The sequence below is a fragment of the Erythrolamprus reginae genome, chromosome 5, assembly GCF_031021105.1.
Source record: "Erythrolamprus reginae isolate rEryReg1 chromosome 5, rEryReg1.hap1, whole genome shotgun sequence".
Classification (NCBI taxonomy): domain Eukaryota; kingdom Metazoa; phylum Chordata; class Lepidosauria; order Squamata; family Dipsadidae; genus Erythrolamprus; species Erythrolamprus reginae.
In genome coordinates this window covers 4,556,321-4,577,856 of record NC_091954.1, presented here as the reverse complement: position 1 = coordinate 4,577,856, position 21,536 = coordinate 4,556,321, and the positions used below count along the sequence as shown (strand labels likewise).

The window sequence follows — 21,536 nt, the reverse complement described above, 5'->3', positions numbered from 1 at the left end:
CTGAAGTAGTGTAGGGTCTCCTACCTAAGCAGGGGGTTGGACTAGAAGACCTCTAAGGTCCCTTCCAACTTTGTTATTCTACTCCAGGGACCGCTAACATTTTTGGCACCAAGGGTCAAAACTGGAGCGTGTGCACATATATATGCACCGGAACCCAGAAGAGAACAACTGTGTAGCTCACATGCGTGTGACAGAACCCAGAAGAGCAGCTGGGGACAGTGTCCACCTCTGGCACGCGTGCCATAATTTCGCCATCACAGTTCTGTTCTTCTTCAGCTCTGACGGGTAGGGAAGCTGGTCACTTGAATCCTTTTTAAGAGAGTCATTGAGACCTCTTGGAGGGTTTTCTTTACCCTCAGGGTCACTCGAGTGGTGCAAATGGGTGTGGAGCCTTCTTGGAACTGCTGAAGTTGTCATTTGCAACACTCCGGTGACCCTGAGGACAGAAAAAATCCTCCAAGCGGCCTCAACAACTCTCTTAAAAAGAATGTCAATGACCATCTCTTTGCAAGGAGCATTTATTTATTTGTTTGTTTGTTTGGTCACGTATGTATTGGTGGTATATGAGGATGTAATATTTATATACATGATACTAGTAAGAGAGAACTATTAGGACAGGGGACAGAAGGCACGCTGGTGCACTTATGCACGCCCCTTACTGACCTCTTAGGAATCGGGAGAGGTCAACAGTGGACAGTCTAAGGGTAAAGTTTTGGGGGTTTGGGGATGATACTACAGAGTCAGGTAGTGAGTTCCATGCATCAACTACTCGGTTACTAAAGTCGTATTTCCTGCAGTCGAGTTTGGAGCAGTTTACTTTAAGTTTAGGTTGTGTTTAAGGCAACGTAGTTCTAAGCTTTCTAAACCTAGTCTAGTTGCGTAGGGTATTCTGTTGAGAGTGGAGGAGTGGAGGGCTCTTCTAGTAAAGTATCTCTGGACATTTTCTAGAGTGTTTATGTCCGAAATGCAGTGTAAGTTCCAGACAGAGTCAGATAGAGAGTCCCACGCAACAACTACTCGATTACTAAAGTCGTATTTCCTGCAGTCATAGAAACATAGAAGACTGACGGCAGAAAAAGACCTCATGGTCCATCTAGTCTGCCCTTATACTATTTCCTGTATTTTATCTTACAATGGATCTATGTTTATCCCAGGCATGTTTAAATTCAGTTTCTGTGGATTGACCAACCACGTCTGCTGGAAGTTTGTTCCAAGGATCTACTACTCTTTCAGTAAAATAATATTTTCTCACGTTGCTTTTGATCTTTCCCCCAACTAACTTCAGATTGTGTCCCCTTGTTCTTGTGTTCACTTTCCTATTAAGTCGAGTTTAGAGCGGTTTACTTGAAGTTTGTATCTGCTGCGTGCTCGTGTGTTGTTGTGGTTGAAGCTGAAGTAGTCGTTGACAGGAAGGACATTGTAGCAGATGCTTTTTATGGGCTATGCTTAGGTCGTGTTTAAGGCGACGTAGTTCTAAGCTTGCTAAACCTAGGATTGTAAGTCTGGTTGCGTAGGGGGTTCTGTTGCGAGTGGAGGAGTGAAGAGCTCTTCTGGTAAAACATTCCTTGGGGAGGTTGTAAGAAAACCTGCTAGCTTCTAATTGGCAAGAATGGAAACCAACCCTTAAACGATTGCTCTGCACTAACAGTAATACCAACAGTGCATCAACGCAATTGGCGATTGTGTCACAATGCAAAATAAAGACTGCCTTTTGAACACAATCCCCTTTGGAAAAATCATCTGTTTTTTTTTAATGTTGTTGCTCGCTCGAAATTGGCATAGCTTGTTGGCAAGCCACAAGGAAGAATATGGTCCTGTTGTCAATAATGGAGTGTCATAACAAATTGGGAGGCTACAAGCTGCAGCTTAGTTGTGTTGACAAAAGATTAATTGGCACATGCAACAGATGTTCTGCTCGGGATGGTCTGCGATCCTTCCTTTGCAAGGAGGGAAAATATACTGCTCAAAAATAAATAAACAAAGGGGAAAACTCAAAGAACCCATCCTAGCTCTGAATGAGTGAAATATTCCCATTGAACACTGTGTTCTGTGCAAAGTTGAATGTGCACAACTTGATTGTCAATTCCTAAGTGGACAGCAACTCCACTGCAGATATTAGACATCCTACCCTGTTTCCCCAAAAGTAAGTCACCCCCGAAAGTAAGACATAGGAGAGATTTCATAGAATTGCCTAATATAAGGCATCCCCCAAAACTAAGACGTAGGAAACGTTTTGTTTCGCAGCATTCCCGAATGGAACATATATAACACTGCTGTCCATAAATTGCATCCCAAAACACTGCATCAATCAGATTTAAAACACATCCAACACCCATCCAACATGCGGCTGTGTGTTTGGATGCGTTTTTTGCTGCAGCAGGATACAGGATACAATTCATTGGGGAAAAAATAAGACATCCCCTGAAAATAAGACGTAGCACATCTTTGTGAGCAAAAATTAATATAAGACATTGTCTTATTTTCGGGGAAACACGGTAGCAGATTTATTTATTAAAACTATGCATTTGATGCAATTGTAGTCGGCAAATGAGCCAGCCAAAGACGAACAAAAACACAACAATTATCATTCTGTGTAGAGTGCTGGTGAAACCACACTTGGAATATACTGTGTTCAATTCTGGAGACCTCACCTACAAAAAGTTGGGGGAAAGATCAGAAGCAACGTGAGAAAATAATGTATTATTTTACTGAAAGAGTAGTAGATGGTTGGAACAAACTTCCAGCAGACGTGGTTGGTAAATCCACAGTCACTGAATTTAAACATGCCTGGGATAAACATATATCCATCCTAAGATAAAATACAGGAAATAGTATAAGGGCAGACTAGATGGACCATGAGGTCTTTTTCTGCCGTCAATCTTCTATGTTTCTATGTTTTTGTGTTTCTATCTAATCGGCAAAACCCCAAATCAAAAGTTTCATTTTTCCCCAGAAGTGGTTTCTTAAACTTGAACTAGGTCATAATCTGCCGTTTCTTATAAAATTTCCCAATGAGTTTTGTTTGTATTATAGCATGCACACACACCCCAAAAAATTATACATACGGAATTGAGCTAATGAAATGTTAATAAAGGCTCCCAGGTGAAGATTAAGAGTCTTTGGTGGTGAGCAGGTATAATAAGTTTTATAAGCACCGAAAAGCAAATAAGCAATGTAGCTTTCGCGGCAGATGTTTCCGAGTGGATGCTTCAGTCAACACAGATAAACAATAAGCATCTTTCAGAGCTGATAGTACTTGCTTAGTTAGTATGCATGGTCTTACTAGCAGGCTCCCTCCCTTCCCCCAAATCCTTGGAACTCTGAATGCAGGGAAGGTCATTCCCCAAACTTCTAATGCGTTAGATCCTTTCAGTTGTGTATTTCTTAGCCTTCTTGAGACAGTTGTCATATCTCCCTACAATTTGAAAGTCCAGCATTCTGTGTCCCGCAGTGGCCCACCAATTGTCCATGGGGATCTTGAGCAGAAAGAGAAGGCAAGACCCTCCCTTTCCCTTGACCCTCAACAAATGGTACTCAAGGGAATCCTGCCTGCCTCAACTCAAAGAGAGAGGGAGGAAGGAAGGGAGGAAGGAAGAAAGGAAGGGAGGAAGGAAGAAAGGAAGAAGTAAGACAGAGAGAGGGAGGGAAGAAGGGAGGGAGGGAGAGAGAGAAAAGAAGGAAGGAAGGAAAAAGACAGAGAGAAGGAAGGAAGGAAGGAAGGAAGGAGTAAGACAGAGAGAGGGAGGGAGAGAGAGAGAAAAGAAGGAAGGAAGGAGAAAGACAGAGAGTACATAAGAACCTAAGAAGATCCATGCTGAATCAGGCCAAAGCCCATCGAGTCCAGCATTCTGTGTCCCACAGTGGTCCACCCATTGTCCATGGGGATCTTGAGCAGAAAGAGAAGGCAAAACCCTCCCTTTCCCTCGACCCCCAACAAATGGTACTCAAGGGAGCCCTGCCTGCCTCAACTCAGAGAGAGAGAGGGAGGGAGGGAGGAAGGGAAGGAAGGAAGGAAGGAAGGAAGGAAGGAAGGAAGGAAGGAAGGAGAAAGACACAGAGTACATAAGAACCTAAGAAGAGCCATGCTGAATCGGGCCAAAGCCCATCAAGTCCAGCATTCTGTGTCCCACCAATTGTCCATGGGGATCTTGAGCAGAAAGAGAAGGCAAGACCCTCCCTTTCCCTTGATCCCCAACAAGTGGTACCCAAGGGAACCCTGCCTGCCTCAACCAACATATAGGCGGCACATGGACATCCGTTTCAATCACCACCGATACACTTGGCATCCATGAATCTGTCCAATCTTGCCTTGAAGCTATCAAGACTGACAGCTGTTACGACCTCTTCTGGAAGTGAATTCCATAAACCAAGGACCCTCTGGGTGAAGAAATATTTCCCTTGATTTGTCCTCACTTTCTTCCCTATGAGCTTCAGGGAGGGCCCCCTCGTCCTAGTATTGTATGATAGAGCAAATAATTTTTCTCTATCCACCTTTTCTATCCCATGCATGATTTTATACACTTCGATCAAGTCACCCCTTAAACACACCGTCTTTCAAGGCTCAAGAGACCAAGGCGTTGCAACCTGGTTTAATAAGGGAGGGGCTCCATTTCCTTCATCATACTTTTTGCCCTTTTTTGCATCTTTATATCCATTATATCCTTCTTGAGGTGAGGTGACCAGAACTGTACACTGGACAAATGGAGATGTTTCATTACACCAGGAAGAAGTAAACATTTGGGTTTCTGGTGCTCTTGGGCTTTTTCTCTTCTAGAAAAGTCAACTGGGGCTGTGCATTTATTATTTCATTTATTTATTTCTTTAATCAAGTTTGTATTGGCGGTATATAGGCGGTAGGGAAAGCAAGTAGGATGCTTGGCTGCATAGCTAGAGGTATAACAAGCAGGAAGAGGGAGATTATGATCCCGCTATATAGAGTGCTGGTGAGACCACATTTGGAATACTGTGTTCAGTTCTGGAGACCTCACCTACAAAAAGATATTGACAAAATTGAACGGGTCCAAAGACGGGCTACAAGAATGGTGGAAGGTCTGAAGCATAAAACGTGTCAGGAAAGACTCAATGAACCCAATCTGTATAGTCTGGAGGACAGAAGGAAAAGGGGGGACATGATCGAAACATTTAAATATATTAAAGGGTTAAATAAGGTTCAGGAGGGAAGTGTTTTTAATAGGAAAGTGAACACAAGAACAAGGGGACACAATCTGAAGTTAGTTGGGGGAAAGATCAAAAGCAACATGAGAAAATATTATTTGACTGAAAGAGTAGTAGATCCTTGGAACAAACTTCCAGCAGACGTGGTAGATAAATTCACAGTAACTGAATTTAAACATGCCTGGGATAAACATATATCCATCCTAAGATAAAATACAGAAAATAGTATAAGGGCAGACTAGATGGACCATGAGGTCTTTTTCTGCCGTCAGACTTCTATGTTTCTATGTTTCTATATAATATTTACATGATACTAATAAGAGAGAAACATTAGGACAGGGGACGGAAGGCACCCTGGTGCACTTATGCACGCCCCTTACTGACCTCTTAGGAATCGGGAGAGGTCAACAGTGGATAGTGCAACGGTAAAGGTTTGAGGGTTTGGTGATGATACTACAGAGTCTGGTAGTGAGTTCCATGCATCGACTACTCATTTACTAAAGTCGTATTTCCTGCAGTCAAGTTTAGAGTGGTTTACTTTAAGTTTGTATCTGTTGTGTGCTTGTGTGTTGTTGTGGTTGAAGCTGAAGTAGTCATTGACAGGAAGGACGTTGTAGCAGATGATTTTATGGGCTATGCTTAGGTCGTGTTGAAGGCGATGTAATTCTAAGTTTTCTAAACATAGGATTGTAAGTCTAGTTGTGTAGGGTATCCTGTTGTGAGTGGAGGGCTCTTCTAGTAAAATATCTCTGGAAATTCTCTAGAGTGTGTTCTGTCTGGGTCCCCCCAGACGCCAACACCAACCAAAAAGAGTAGCCAGACACACTGGTAAAAAGCAAAGGCAGTTTATATAATTCAAAGCAAACACAGGTAACAAAAACTGTTCTTACAGACAGGAACACTATGAAGCTTCACAGAGGTTTCACGAAGGCCAGGCAATAAAACAGGATTCTTGCTGGCAAAAGCAACGCTGGAGATAATAAAACCCACGCTTCCCCCAAGTCTTCCAGACTTCTAGGCCACAAGCCAAGATCACAGACACCGAGAATCGAAGCAAGGTCACAGGACTCCCAGTTGATAACTCTCCACAAGACTGTAAGGGCAGGCCTGCCTTTTCAACCCTGCCGAGGAGAACCACACCCAAACCCAGCTGTTGCCAATTCAGGGATGGAAATACCTTTCTAATTGGCCCCGTCTTTGAGCTGCTCATCGCTGCCTCATGTCTATTATAGCCTGTGCATCTTCATCCAATGAATCCAGGCTACTAGCTGGGGAGAGCCCCCCCCCGGGGGTCTCAGGCTGCTCTCCCTCCTCCTCTTCCTGACGTTCCTCTCCCCCGTCTGCCTGGTCCTCCCCCTCCTGTTCACTGTCCTCCTCCTCTGGGCATGGATCCGGCAGAGATCCAGCTGGTCCCTGAGGAGCCTCAGGCGGAATCACAACAGAATGTTTATGTCCAAAATGCGGTGTGGGTTCTAGACAGATGAGCTGTATTCAAGGATTGGTCTGGCGAAAGTTTTGCATGCTCTGGTTAGTAGTGTGAGATTACCGGAGCAGAAGCTACGTAGGATTAGGTTAACAACTCTTGAAGCCTTTTTGGCAATGCTGTTGCTGTGGGCTTTGTCACTTGATATGAGTATTCCAAGGTCTTTATTCATTGATCAACAGGAAATTGAAAGGAATCCAAGCAAGTAACTCCATTTTCACTAGGAGATATTTCTGACAAAAAATACGTTTCCTCAACAAGAGAGATTCTTTTTGACTAGCTTTGCCTGTTCCCTACAGCATGAGAAGCTTAACTGACAAATGTAGTTATTATTATTATTTTATTATTATTTATTGGATTTGTATGCCGCCCCTCTCCGCAGATCCGCAGTTGGATCTGTTGCGTCGCACTCCAAAATACAAAGAACTTGGCAATGTTTATTTTTAGTTCATCCTTAGAAAGAGAGAGAGAGAAAGAGGGGAGATTGATGAATGGGTGTGTTTTGTCAGATATCTTTATCTTAACGATAATTTTAGGTAATGATTTGGCATGTCTGTTAAAAACTGAATAAGCTCAATCAAATTAAAGGAACTGGCGAAGCACTATAATTTATGTACAAGGAAGATAACATTACGTCTCTTTTGATAACTGATCTAAAAGCATTCCTACCTTTCGCTCAGAAGACAGTGCTTAATTTCAGAAGCTCTTAAAGATGACTAGCTGATTGTAATAATGCCTTTATATATTTGCATAGTGTTTTTTTTTTAAAAAAAATGTGGCTTTCTGGATGCGGCTTTGCAACTACGATGCAGCGTCCCTTAAAAAAGATTTCCTGATTTGTACCAGTCACAGCTTCTGAATTTGGAAATAATAATAATAATAATAATAATAATAATAATAATAATAATAACAACAACAACAACAACAACGACAGTGTCGTTTGGCGGGACCCAGGAGAAGAGCCTTCTCTGTGGCGGCCCCAACCCTTTGGAACCAACTCCCCCCCGGATATCAGAGTTGCCCCCACCCTCCTAGCCTTTCGTAAGCTCCTTAAAACCCACCTCTGTCGTCAGGCATGGGGGAATTGAGACTTTCCCTCCCCCTAAGCTTATAAAATTTATGCATGGTATGTTAGTATGTATTATTGGTTTTTAAATTGGGGTTTTAAATTAACTTAAACTTAAATACTGTATTAGATTTGTTTACATTGTACTATTATTGCTGTGAGCCGCCCCGAGTCTGCGGAGAGGGGGGGCATACAAATATGATTAATAAATAATTAATAAATATAATAAACAGAGTTGGAAGGGACCTTGGGGGTCTTCTAGTCTAACCCCCTGCTTAGGCAGGAAACCCTACACTACTTCAGACAGATGGTTATCCAACATCTGCTTAAAAACTTCCAGTGTTGGGGCATTCACAACTTCTGGAGGCAAGCTGTTCCACTGGTTAATTGTTCTCACTCTCAGGAAATTTCTCCCTAGTTCTAAGTTACTTCTCTCCTTGTTTAGTTTCCACCCATTGCTTCTTGTTCTACCCTCAGGTGCTTTGGAGAATAGCTTGACTCCTTCTTCTTTGTGGCAACCCTGGTGATATTGGAACACTGCTATCATGTCTCCCCTGGTCCTTCTTTTCATGAAACTAGCCATGCCCAGTTCCTGCAACCGTTCTTCACATGTTTTAGCCTCCAGTCCCCTAATCATCTTTGTCGCCCTTCTCGGCACTCTTTCTAGAGTCTCAACATCCTTTTTGCATTGTGGTGACCAAAACTGGATGCAGGATTCCAAGTGTGACCTTACCAAGGCCTTATGAAGTGGTATTAACCCTTCAGGTGATCTTGATTCTATCTCTCTGTTAATGCAGCCTAGAACTGTGTTGGGTTTTTTGGCAGCTGCTGCACACAGCTGGCTCCTATTTAAATGGTTGTCCACTAGGACTCTGTTGTGTTTAGCTCTGGCCCAGCTCCTGCCCCAAGGACTGTGGATGTGGGGGAGACATCCGCATGCTGCAGGCCTGTTTTGCCCCTGGTGGAATCTGATGATGAAGGCTCCTCTGACCAAGAAGACATGAGTGACAGGGAGGAGGAGAGTGTGGCAGACAGCTCAGAAGGAGATCAATTATCTAGCTCCTCCTTGGATTCAGAACAAGAGTTAATGATACAGCCACGCATGCGGAGAGCGATGCATAGGCAACAACAACTGAGAGATTATTATCAAAGAAAATGAGGCCACCTGTGGTTGGGTGGGGCTGGGGTGATTAGGGAGGCTGCTATAAATAGCAGCCTGTGGGTTTGGCCATTGTGGAGGATTATCTGATCCTTGTGTTTCGTGCCTGCCTTGCTGTCTTCGACCTTTTGTGTGCTGATTTTTCCCCGCTTTGAAACTAAACCAGAGCAAAGTGTGTTTCACTTTGTGAAAGAAGAAGGACTGTGAATTGCCTCACAGCTGCAAGCTAAGTATCACAGAACTGATAAAGGACTTGTACCAATTACCAGTTTGGTTGGAGACGAGTGCTCTTGGCTATACCAAAAGAGGGCTTAGGTTAAGTGACTTTTCATTATAAAGAACATTGTTTTGAATTTTCAAACGTGTGTGTGTCTGAAATTTGTACCTGTGAATTTTTGGGAGGAGTGTACCAGAGAGCCCGACAGAGACTCTACTAGTTACTACTCTTGAGCAATGTACTACATATACTGTACCTGTGCGTTTTGTTTTTCTTGCCTAAATGTAGAACCTGACTTTAAGATATGAAACTTGGCGCGCATCCGAAGTATACGGAAATCTGCAATGAAAACAATGCCTTCCATAAATTAGCATGGAACAATTCTATGTGGCCCAATGCTAATTTTCAGGGTGAGGGGAAAGTGATAGAAGATTTGCTGTGAGAAGTATAATCCCAGTTCTTGTTCGTTGGCTGTTATTAGCAGAAAGGCACATGATGTACAAAGATTGACAAGCATCGCTTTAGGGCAGAACTGACAAATTTGAACCATAACTGTTAGCGTTACTATGGGGGTAACGCTGGCAGAAACAAAAGGAAATTTAAAAATCTGGACTTTGCAAGCAACCTTATTCGCAATGTCTATTGGATTGGAATAACTCTGTGAAATGTCTTCATGAATAAACCTTCATGCCGAGTATTGTATTGGCAGTTCAGTGTTGGCAAATACTTCAAAAGAAAAGGATTTAGGGGTAGTGATTTCTGACAGTCTCAAAATGGGTGAACAGTGCAGTCAGGCGGTAGGGAAAGCAAGTAGGATGCTTGGCTGCATAGCTAGAGGTATAACAAGCAGGAAGAGGGAGATTATGATCCCGCTATATAGAATGCTGGTGAGACCACATTTGGGGTACTGTGTTCAGTTCTGGAGACCTCACCTACAAAAAGATATTGACAAAATTGAACGGGTCCAAAGACGGGCTACAAGAATGGTGGAAGGTCTTAAGCATAAAACGTATCAGGAAAGACTTCATGAACTCCATCTGTATAGTCTGGAGGACAGAAGGAAAAGGGGGGACATGATCGAAACATTTAAATATATTAAAGGGTTAAATAATGTCCAGGAGGGAAGTGTTTTTAATAGGAAAGTGAATACAAGAACAAGGGGACACAATCTGAAGTTAGTTGGGGGAAAGATCAAAAGCAACATGAGAAAATATTATTTTACTGAAAGAGGAGTAGATGCTTGGAACAAACTTCCAGCAGATGTGGTAGATAAATCCACAGTAACTGAATTTAAACATGCCTGGGATAAACATATATCCATCCTAAGATAAAATACAGAAAATAGTATAAGGGCAGACTAGATGGACCATGAGGTCTTTTTCTGCCGTCAGACTTCTATGTTTCTATGTTTCTATGTTCATGTTTCCCCCACACCACCCATTAATGGAACCCATTTGATTTTATAGAAGCAGAGGTACCGTTATGCCAAGCTACAATAATTGGAGTTTTTAAAAAATGTATACACTAGGCTTGGTTATATTATTATGCCCATAATGTATACACTGACTACTGCGGGTTAGAAAAAGTGTATACATTAAACCAGGCGTTATAGGTTATATGATTTTCATTCTTTTCTCTCTTTCATAAAATTATTATTTATAATATATTTATAATTTATTTTTATTTTATTTATTGGATTTGTATGCCGCCCCTCTCCGTGGACTCTTGGGGCGGCTAACAACAGTGATAAAAACAGCATGTATATAGGAATGTATATACGATGTAGATTCATCTGTAAATATGGCTATGTACTTTTTTAAAAAAAGGAAAAAATTAATAAATATATATTTAAAAAAAACAGCATGTAGAAATCCAATACTAAAACAGCTAAAAACCCTTGTTATAAAACCAATCATACATACAAACAATACCATGCATAAATTGTAGAAGCCTAGGGGGAAAGAATATCTCAGTTCCCCCATGCCTGATGGCAGAGGTGGGTTTTGAGGAGCTTACGAAAGGCGAGGAGGGTGGGGGCTATTCTAATCTCTGGGGGGAGTTGGTTCCAGAGGTCCGGGGCCGCCATAGAGAAGGCTCTTCCCCTGGGTCCCGCCAAATGACATTGTTTAGTTGATGGGACTCGGAGAAGATCCACTCTGTGGGACCTAACTGGTGTCTGGGATTCGTGCGGCAGAAGGCGGTCCCAGAGATATTCTGGTCCAATGCCATGAAGGGCTTTATAGGTCATAACCAACACTTTCAATTGTGACCGGAAACTGATCGGCAACCAATGCAGACTGCGGAGTGTTGGTGTGACATGGGCATATTTAGGGAAGCCCATGATTGCTCTCGCAGATTCATTCTGCACGATATGAAGTTTCCGAACACTTTTCAAATAATAGCAGTGATTAAGATTTAAACTGGGTGGCAGCAACGACAGAGAAGCCCTCAGCCTCCGTGTTGATGTTGTTTGTCGGAAGGTGGCAAAATAAAGTGGATGACAAGTGTCTGAATTTGATCATGTGGCCACGGGGATGCCACCACAATTGTAAGCGCGAACCCACAGCCACACGTCACATTTTTTCAGTGCCGTTGTAACTTTGCATTGTTGCTAAACGAACTGTTGTAAGTCCCCCCACTCTCCCTTCTCCTTCTCCTCCCCTTGAATCAGAAAAAAAATTATTTTGGAATGATTGACGTTGCCTACAATGTTTAAGCTGACCATATAGTGGAGCAGGGAGAAAAACAATATTTTCCTCCCCGGGGCGTTTGCCCAGGTTCGCCTGGTGCGCCAGTTGCGGCCCTATTTGGACCGGGAGTCACTACTCACAGTCACTCATGCCCTCATCACCTCGAGGCTCGACTACTGTAACGCTCTCTACATGGGGCTACCTTTGAAAAGTGTTCGGAAACTTCAGATCGTGCAGAATGCAGCTGCGAGAGCAATTATGGGCTTCCCTAAATACGCCCATGTTACTCCAACACTCCGCAGTCTGCATTGGTTGCCGATCAGTTTCCGGTCACAATTCAAAGTGTTGGTTATGACCTATAAAGCCCTTCATGGCACCGGACCAGAATATCTTCGGGACCGCCTCCTGCCGCACGAATCCCAGCGACCGGTTGGGTCCCACAGAGTCGGCCTTCTTGGGGTCCCGTCGACTAAACAATGTCGTCTGGCGGGACCCAGGGGAAGAGCCTTCTCTGTGGGGGCCCCGACCCTCTGGAACCAGCTCCCCCCTGAGATTAGGATTGCCCCCACCCTCCCTGCCTTTTGTAAACTTCTTAAGACCCACCTCTGCCGTCAGGCATGGGGGAACTGAAACATCTCCCCCTTGCCCATGTTGTTTTGCCATTTGATTGATTGACTGTGTGCCTGTTTTTTATATATTTTATTTTATTTATTATTTATTTATTTATTACTTAGATTTGTATGCCGCCCCTCTCCGAAGGCTCGGGGCGGCTCACAACACGTGGAAACAAATCATAAATAATTTGACAAATTTAAAAATATTTAAAGATTTAAAACAGACCCCATATACTAACAGACATACACACAAGCATACCATATATAAATTAAACGTGCCCAGGGGGAGATGTTTCAGTTCCCCCATGCCTGACGGCAAAGGTGGGTTTTAAGGAGTTTACGGAAGGCAGGAAGAGTATATGTATATATATATTGGGACTGTTTTATGAATTTATGAATTTTAAATTGTAATTAGATTGGTGGGCATTGGATTTGTTATTATGTACTGTTTTTTATTATTGTTGTGAGCCGCCCCGAGTTTGCGGAGAGGGGCGGCATATAAATCCAATAAATCTAATCTAATCTAATCTGTTCCTTGTCCATCGCTTCAGATTATGCTGAAGTCTGGTTCTCTCTCTCCCATCGTTGGAGATCGAAGCCAGATGGCCTAAAGATAACAGATTTCTTCCGGGGGTTCCACAGTACCAAGATATGGACACAACTCAGGAAGGCAGAAATTACATTTATTTCTTAAAGCTTAACGGGCACTGACAGGTCTGTCTGCCCTGCATTTGGTCTAATGCTGCTGAAAAGCTATTTAAGATAATGACCGCGGTTGCATCCTCTGATAATAAATTCCATATGTTAATTATGCCACGGTGTAAATTACACAGGGGGTTCCTTTTGTCTTTCCTGGAACACCCTACACATCAGTTTTAATCTAAAAACCCATTGCTACCAATTCGGCATAGAAACATAGAAGTCTGAAGGCAGAAAAAGACCTCCTGGTCCATCTAGTCTGCCCTTATACTATTTCCTGTATTTTATCTTAGGATGGATCTATGTTTATCCCAGGCAGGTTTAAATTCAGTTACTGTGGATTTATCTACCACGTCTGCTGGAAGTTTGTTCCAAGGATCTACTACTCTTTCAGTAAAATAATATTTTCTCACGTTGCTTCTGATCTTTCCCCCAACTAGAAACATAGAAACATAGAAACATAGAAGACTGACGGCAGAAAAAGACCTCATGGTCCATCTAGTCTGCCCTTATACTATTTCCTGTATTTTATCTTACAATGGATATATGTTTATCCCAGGCATGTTTAAATTCAGTGACTGTGGATTTACCAACCACGTCTGCTGGAAGTTTGTTCCAAGGATCTACTACTCTTTCAGTGAAATAATATTTTCTCACATTGCTTTTGATCTCTCCCCCAACTAACTTCAGATTGTGTCCCCTTGTTCTTGTGTTCACTTTCCTATTAAAAACACTTCCCTCCTGGACCTTATTTAACCCTTTAACATATTTAAATGTTTCGATCATGTTCCCCCTTTTCCTTCTGTCCTCCAGACTATACAGGTTGAGTTCATGAAGTCTTTCCTGATACGTTTTATGCTTAAGACCTTCCACCATTCTTGTAGCTCGTCTTTGGACCCCTTCAATTTTGTCAATATCTTTTTGTAGGTGAGGTCATGTCAGATTCTCAGGAGGATGATTCCCTTGTCAGCTGATGCAGAGAGTGAGACAGAGATAAATAACAGAATAGAACAGAATAGAATATGCAATGGAATATGAATGGAATGGAATGGAATAGAGCGTGTAATAAAAATGGATTTATTTTATTCAATTTTATCCATATCTTTTCATAGGTGAGGTCTCCAGAACTGAACACAGTATTATTTCAAATGTGGTCTCACCAGCGCTCTATGCAGCGGGATCACAATCTCCCTCTTCCTGCTACATGTAATATGCTCACGCGCACATGTAATGCTTCTGTCCATGCGCAGAAGCGTTGCAAGTGGGTGGGCAGAGCCGCTATTGCCTACCATTGCCGCTATCAGTTCGCAGAATCAGGCATAACCAGGAGCAAACCACTGCTGGTTTTAATAAAAATTATAATTTAATAACTTTAATAATTTCACTGTGTCCAGAGCACTGAAGGCCTGCTACCGGAATGGTAAGGTGCTCCATTCTGGTAACGATTTTGGGGATGCATGCTCAACTGTGCTCCTCCGATGTATGCACATGACCCCCATATGAGATTTTGCGCATGCGCAGCCAGTGAAATTGTGTGTGAAAACATTTGTGCAAGCGAGATTTTGGTGATTTTCACTGATTTTTGGCTTCTTCGCATGCAGAAGAACCGGGTGTTCAAATTTTTTTTGTCTCTTCTCAATTTTCCACTTACGAACCTGAGCCTCCGAAACTGTAACCGGAAAAGGCAGGGAGAAGCCTCCATGGGGCCTCTCTAGGAATCTCCTGGGAGGAAACAGGGCCAGAAAAGGTGGGGAGAAGCCTCCATGGGGCCTCTCTAGGAGTCTCCTGGGAGGAAACAGGGCCAGAAAAGGTGGGGAGAAGCCTCCATGGGGCCTCTCTAGGAGTCTCCTGGGAGGAAACAGGGCCGGAAAAGGTGGGGTGAAGCCTCCATGGGCCTCTCTAGGAATCTTCTTGGAGGAAACAGAGCTGGAAAAGGCAGGGAGAAGCCTCCATGGGGCCTCTCTAAGAATCTCCTGGGAGGAAACAGGGACGGAAAAGGCAGGGAGAAGCCTCCATGGGGCCTCTCTAGGAATCTCCTGGGAGGAAACAGGGCCGGAAAAGGCAGGGACAAGCCTCCATGGGGCCTCTCTAAGAATCTCCTGGGAGGAAACAGGGACGGAAAAGGCAGGGAGAAGCCTCCATGGGGCCTCTCTAGGAATCTCCTGGGAGGAAACAGGGCCGGAAAAGGCAGGGACAAGCCTCCATGGGGCCTCTCTAGGAATCTCCTGGGAGGAAACAAGGCCTCCACCCTCCCTGTGGTTTCCCCAATCGCACACATTATTTGCTTTTGCATTGATTTCTATGGGAAAAATTGCTTCTTCTTACAAACTCTTCTACTTAAGGACCTGGTCATGAAACAAACTAAGTTCGTAAGTAGAGGTACCACTGTATTGGCGAAAATTGCTGAAATCTCACTCATGTGTCTTCGCATGCAATTTTGCATGATGTGCATGCGCCGAAGCGAAATCTCACAATGACGGGCACACGCTGCCCAACCGGTTATGCCCAGTCTGTAGTACTGACACGATTGGAGACACACAGAATTGAAGGGGTAAAAACGCATTTTACCAGCATTGTGAAAAACGACTGGTTCTCTTCCGTAGGTGGGAATGCACAAAGACCTTAAACCCACTGTCTTTCTTTCTTCACCCCCCTTCCTTCCTTCCTTCCTTCCTTCCTTCCTTCCTTCCTTCCTTCCTCTCTTTTTTCCTTCAGCTCAGATTTTCTTCTTGATTCTGCTATTATCCCGTTGCCTTACAGGTCACTGGTTACCTACGATTTTTCCCTGTCACTCAGACGCCGCTGCCGTAATTTTGAAAAACAAGGTTATAATTTACGTGGTTAACACACTTGAAATGACTTGCGGTTTTGGAAGAGGGCTATAACCAGTCCAAATAGAGTTGTGTGTTGTTGTTTTTTTGCAATCATGGGTTTTCCGTTACCAAAGAAAGAGCAAAAAGAAACATAGAAACATTGAAGACTGACAGCAGAAAAAGACCTCATGTTCCATCTAGTCTGCCCTTATACTATTTCCTGTATTTTATCTTAGGATGGATATATGTTTATCCCAGGCATGTTTAAATTCAGTTACTGTGGATTTACCAACCACGTCTGCTGGTAGTTTGTTCCAAGGATCTACTACTCTTTCAGTAAAATAATATTTTCTCATGTTGCCTTTGATCTTTCCCCCAAATAACTTCAGATTGTGATGTAAACAGAAGCATTTTGAATATGGGAAAGACTTCTGGAATAATAATAATTTTTAAAAAACCAAGCTTTTTTCCCCAGCTGGGTTGCTTTGAGTATTTAGGTTGGGTTAATCATTTATTCTCTACCCTTACATGTTTGATAAGTTATGCAAGGGAGTGTCTTTTGTCAAGCAGGTGTGAAGGTTTGGAAGACTAAGCTTGGATGATCAAGAGGCTTTGCTATGAATGGAGAATGCCACCCGTATGGCAATGGGATTTGCTGTGGGGAGGGGGACGTTTGCCCAGGTTCACCTGGTGCACTAGTTGTGACCCTACCTGGACCGTGACTCACTGCTCACAGTCACTCACACCCTCATCACCTCGAGGCTCGACTACTGTAACGCTCTCTACATGGGGCTACCTTTGAAAAGTGTTCAGAAACTTCAGATCGTGCAGAATGCAGCTGCGAGAGCAATCATGGGCTTCCCTAGGTATGCCCATGTTTCACCAACATTCCGCAGTCTGCATTGGTTGCCGATCAGTTTCCGGTCACAATTCAAAGTGTTGGTTATGACCTATAAAGCCCTTCATGGCACCGGACCAGAATATCTCCGAGACCGCCTTCTGCTGCACGAATCCCAGCGACCAGTTAGGTCCCACAGAGTTGGCCTTCTCCGGGTCCCGTCAACTAAAGAATGTCGCTTGGCGGGACCCAGGGGAAGAGCCTTCTCTGTGGCGGCCCCGGCCCTCTGGGACAAACTCCCCCCAGAGATCCGAATTGCCCCCACCCTCCTTGCCTTTCGTAAGCTCCTTAAAACCCACCTCTGCCGCCAGGCATGGGGGAATTGAGATACCCTTTCCCCCTAGGCCTTTACAATGTTATGTATGGTATGTCTGTATGTCTGTTTGGTTTTTATTATAATGGGTTTTTAATTGTTTTTAGTATTGGATTATTACTATATGCTGTCTTATTATTGCTGTTAGCCGCCCCGAGTCTCCTGAGAGGGGCGGCATACAAATTCAATAAATAAATAAATAAATAAAATGAGTGCCCACACCCATAATTCAGTGCCTGGGGAGGGCAAAAACAGCTTCCCCCACTCACCGGAGGCCCTCTGGAGACCGGAATTGGCCTGTTTCCCAACCTGGTGGGCCCAGTAGGCGTGTGTTTCACCCTCCCCAGGCTCCAAAGGCTTCCTGAAGCCGGGGGAAGGTATAAACACTCTCCCTATCTCCCCGAAGGCTCTCTGGCAGTCAAAAACGCCCTCCCAGAGCCTTTGTGTGAACCAAAAATCAGCTGGCTAGCACACACATGCACATTGGAGCTGAGCTAGGGCAACGGTTCGCATGCCAACAGATATGGCTCCGCGTGCCATTTGTGGCCCCGTGCCATAGGTTCGCCATCACTGCTCTATGACATTCCAGACAAATGTCTGTTCAGTCTCTTCTTAAAAACCTACAGTGATGGTCCATCCACCTGGAAAATCCTCCTTTGTTCTGTTGTGGTTAGCTCTGGCCCTGCTCCTGCCCCAAGGACTGTGGATGTGGGGGAGACATCCACATGATGCAGGCCTGTTTTGCCCCCGGTGGAATCTGCTGATGAAGGCTCCTCTGACCAAGAAGACATGAGTGACAGGGAGGAGGAGAGTGGAGCAGACAGCACAGAAGGAGATCAATTATCTAGCTCCTCCTTGGATTCAGAACAAGAGTTAATGATACAGCCAAGCATGCGGAGAGCGATGCATAGGCAGCAACAACTGAGAGATTATTATCAAAGAAAATGAGGCCACCTGTGGTTGGGTGGGGCTGTGGTCATTAGTGAGGCTGCTATAAAGAGCAGCCTGTGGGTTTGGCCATTGTGGAGGATTATCCGATCGTTGTGTTTCGTGACTGCTTTACTGACTTTGACCTTTTGTGTGCTGATTTTTCCCCGCTTTGAAACTAAACCAGAGCAAAGTGTGTTTCACTTTGTGAAAGAAGAAGGACTGTGAATTGCCTCACAGCTGCAAGCTAAGTATCACAGAACTGATAAGGGACTTGTATAAATTACCAGTTTGTTTGGAGACCAGTGCTCTTTGCTCTACCAAAAGAGGGCTTGGTTTAAGTGAATTTTCATTATAAAGAACATTGTTTTGAATTTTCAAACGTGTGTGTGTGTCTGAAATTTGTACCTGTGAATTTTTGGGAGGATTCTACCAGAGAGCCCGACAGAACACGTTCTACGTTGCTTCTCTCTTTGATCAGTTGTCAATCCTTCGTTCTTGTCTTGCCTTCAGTATTGGGAATTCATCTTAGCAGATTTTGACTTTGTGACTTTGAAATAATGTTCTTTGTTCCGTGAAAAATGGGCCAATGGGCCAACCGTAAGTTCAGAAACAAACTTCCCCTTGGCCTGGTGGCCCATTTTTTGTCGTTTCCAAAATTCTGGAGGCTTTCCTAAAATTTGGGGAGAGCGAAAATCTGTGCGACCCGAAATCAAAGTTTGAGACCCTGTAAAAAAATTTCCCTGCATATCTGAAACTTGAAATTTCACGACTTTTCATCATTTCAGGGGTTCTCTCTATGAGAATTTTTTTTGGGGGGTGGGGGGTTTCTTTCTTGCTGAAAAAAAGTCACACTTGTTCTGTTCAAGCTACCAATCCTACACCAGGTTTAATAAAATAGAACGCATTTTGCAAGCAAAACTATGCATAAATTGGAAAAAAAATCACAAAAACGAGGGGGGGGGCACACATTTTATCAGCAAAATAAACCAATAAGCATTAAATTTTTTCATTTCAATTTTCATTTCAATGTATGCAGAAATGTTCAAACTTGTTTCCAAGTGAAAAAAGCTTTCAAAAAGACCAAATATAAGTACCTAAAATTATCAATTTGTGGTCCGGGTCAAATAGACTCGGGAACATTACATTAGGGAGTTTTAGCAGGGTTAAACATGCCTGGGATAAACATAGATCCACCCTAAGATAAAATACAAAAATAGTATAAGGGCAGACTAGATGGACCATGAGGTCTTTTTCTGCCGTCAGTCTTCTATGTTTCTATGTTTCTAATATAATATAATGATAATATTATCTGGACATAGAAACATAGAAGTCTGACGGCAGAAAAAGACCTCATGGTCCATCTAGTCTGCCCTTATACTATTTTTGTATTTTATCTTAGGGTGGAGCTATGTTTATCCCAGGCATGTTTAAATTCAGTTACTGTGGATTTATCTACCACGTCTGCTGGAAGTTTGTTCCAAGGATCTACTACTCTTTCAGAAAAATAATATTTTCTCATGTTGCTTTTGATCTTTCCCCCAACTAACTTCAGATTGTGTCCCCTTGTTCTTGTGTTCACTTTCCTATTAAAAACACTTCCCTCCTGGACCTTATTTAACCCTTTAATATATTTAAATGTTTCGATCATGTCCCCCCTCTTCCTTCTGTCCTCCAGACTATACAGATGGAGTTCATGAAGTCTTTCCTGATACATTTTATGCTTAAGACCGTCCACCATTCTTGTAGCCCGTCTTTGGACCCGTTCAATTTTGTCAATATCTTTTTGTAGGTGAGGTCTCCAGAACTGAACACAGTATTATTCCAAATGGGGTCTCACCAGCGCTCTATATAGCGGGATCACAATCTCCCTCTTCCTGCTTGTTATACCTCTAGCTATGCAGCCAAGCATCCTACTTGCTTTTCCTACCGCCCGACCACACTGCTCACCCATTTTGAGACTGTCAGATAATATAATTATAATATTATCTGGACTTCTCTTGTTGCTGGAATGTAAATTCCCTCCTTGTTTCTTTGGGTCGCAAGTGAGGTTCGCCATTCTATTCCACTCAAGGTAGCTTCAGAAACCCTTTAAACAGCAGGAAACAAAAATATAAAGGCATCATATATGCTAGAAAGACACCAGGTGTAGTGTGTGTGTTTGCGGGGTGTGTTTGTTCCTGCTTGCGTACTACTCTTGAAATCCTATCCTTATTTGAGAGTAAAGTCCACTGAACGCAATTAAGTTTGTCTTCTCAGAAAAATCTCTTCAAGATTCGCCAGTGGGAAAGTCTTTACTTAACACTATTTCTAAGTAAACACTACACTATACCAGTGTTTCCCAAACTTGGCAACTTGAAGGTATTAGGACTTCAACTCCAACTAGTTGTGAACAATTTTCTGCATAATTATGGGCTGATGTACTGGTTTTTAAGAACTTTCTTGGGTCATTGTTCAAAGATGGCTAAGCGATTGGCTAAGAATATTGGTCTGTCCTTTCCCAGAGGTCACTCCATGAACCTGAATCCTGGAAAAATCAGGACGGGGAAAAAATAAATCTTATTTTTATAGGAAGTGTGATTAAATTTTCCATTTCCATATCCTGGCTCTGTTAAAAAGTGCTATTGCTAACATGTTGTAAGCCGCCCTGAGTCTAAGGAGAAAGGCAGCATAAAAATTGATTAAATAAATAAATAAATAAATAAATAAATAAATAAATAAATAAATAAATAAATAAATAAATAAATAAATAAATAAATAAATAAATTTCACAACCAAGAGATGGGTTGCTGGCTACTAGTTTGGCTGGCTCCAGATAGGACTAAACAATCTTGTGAACCCTGTGTAATATTTTGCATGTCTATGCGACGTTTCGGTGAAATCACATTCACCATCATCAGGCTGAAGTTTCAAGCTTCGTGCTTCAGCACGAAGCTTGAAACTTCAGCCTGATGATGGTGAATGTGATTTCACCGAAACGTCGCATAGACATGCAAAATATTACACAGGGCAAAACCCGAACACTTGGCTAATAAAAAGAATTCTATCCTATCCTATCCTATCCTATCCTATTTGGCTGGATAATTCTGTGAGTTGAAGTCCACAAGTCTTAAAGTTATCAAGGTTGGCTAGAGCATTGTTTCCCAACCAGTGTGCCGTGGCACACTAGTGTGCCGCAAGACATGGTCAGGTGTACCGCGAAGAAGGAAGTTCAGCTGCTGCGGCGTGGTGTACAAGAAAGAGAGAGAGAGAGAAAGAAAGAAAGAGAGAGAGAAAGAGAGATAGTAAGAAAGAGAGAGAGAAAGAGAGAGGGAGAGAGAGGGAGAGAGAGAAAGAGAGAGAAAGACAGCAAGAGAGAGAGAGAGAGAAAGCAAGAGAGAGAGAGAAAGGGGGGAAAGGAGGGAGAGAGAAAGCGAGCAAAAAAGAGAGGAAGGAAGGGAGAAACAAAGAGGGAGAGAGAGAGAAATAGAGTGAAAGGGAGG

At 43.0% G+C, this 21,536-nt stretch overlaps 1 protein-coding gene across 7 annotated transcripts in view; it reads left to right on the top strand.

The window, feature by feature from the left end:
* ZMIZ1 (zinc finger MIZ-type containing 1) overlaps window positions 1-21,536 on the top strand; it is a 479,806-nt gene that overhangs the window by 17,410 nt on the left and 440,860 nt on the right. The window lies entirely within an intron of this gene.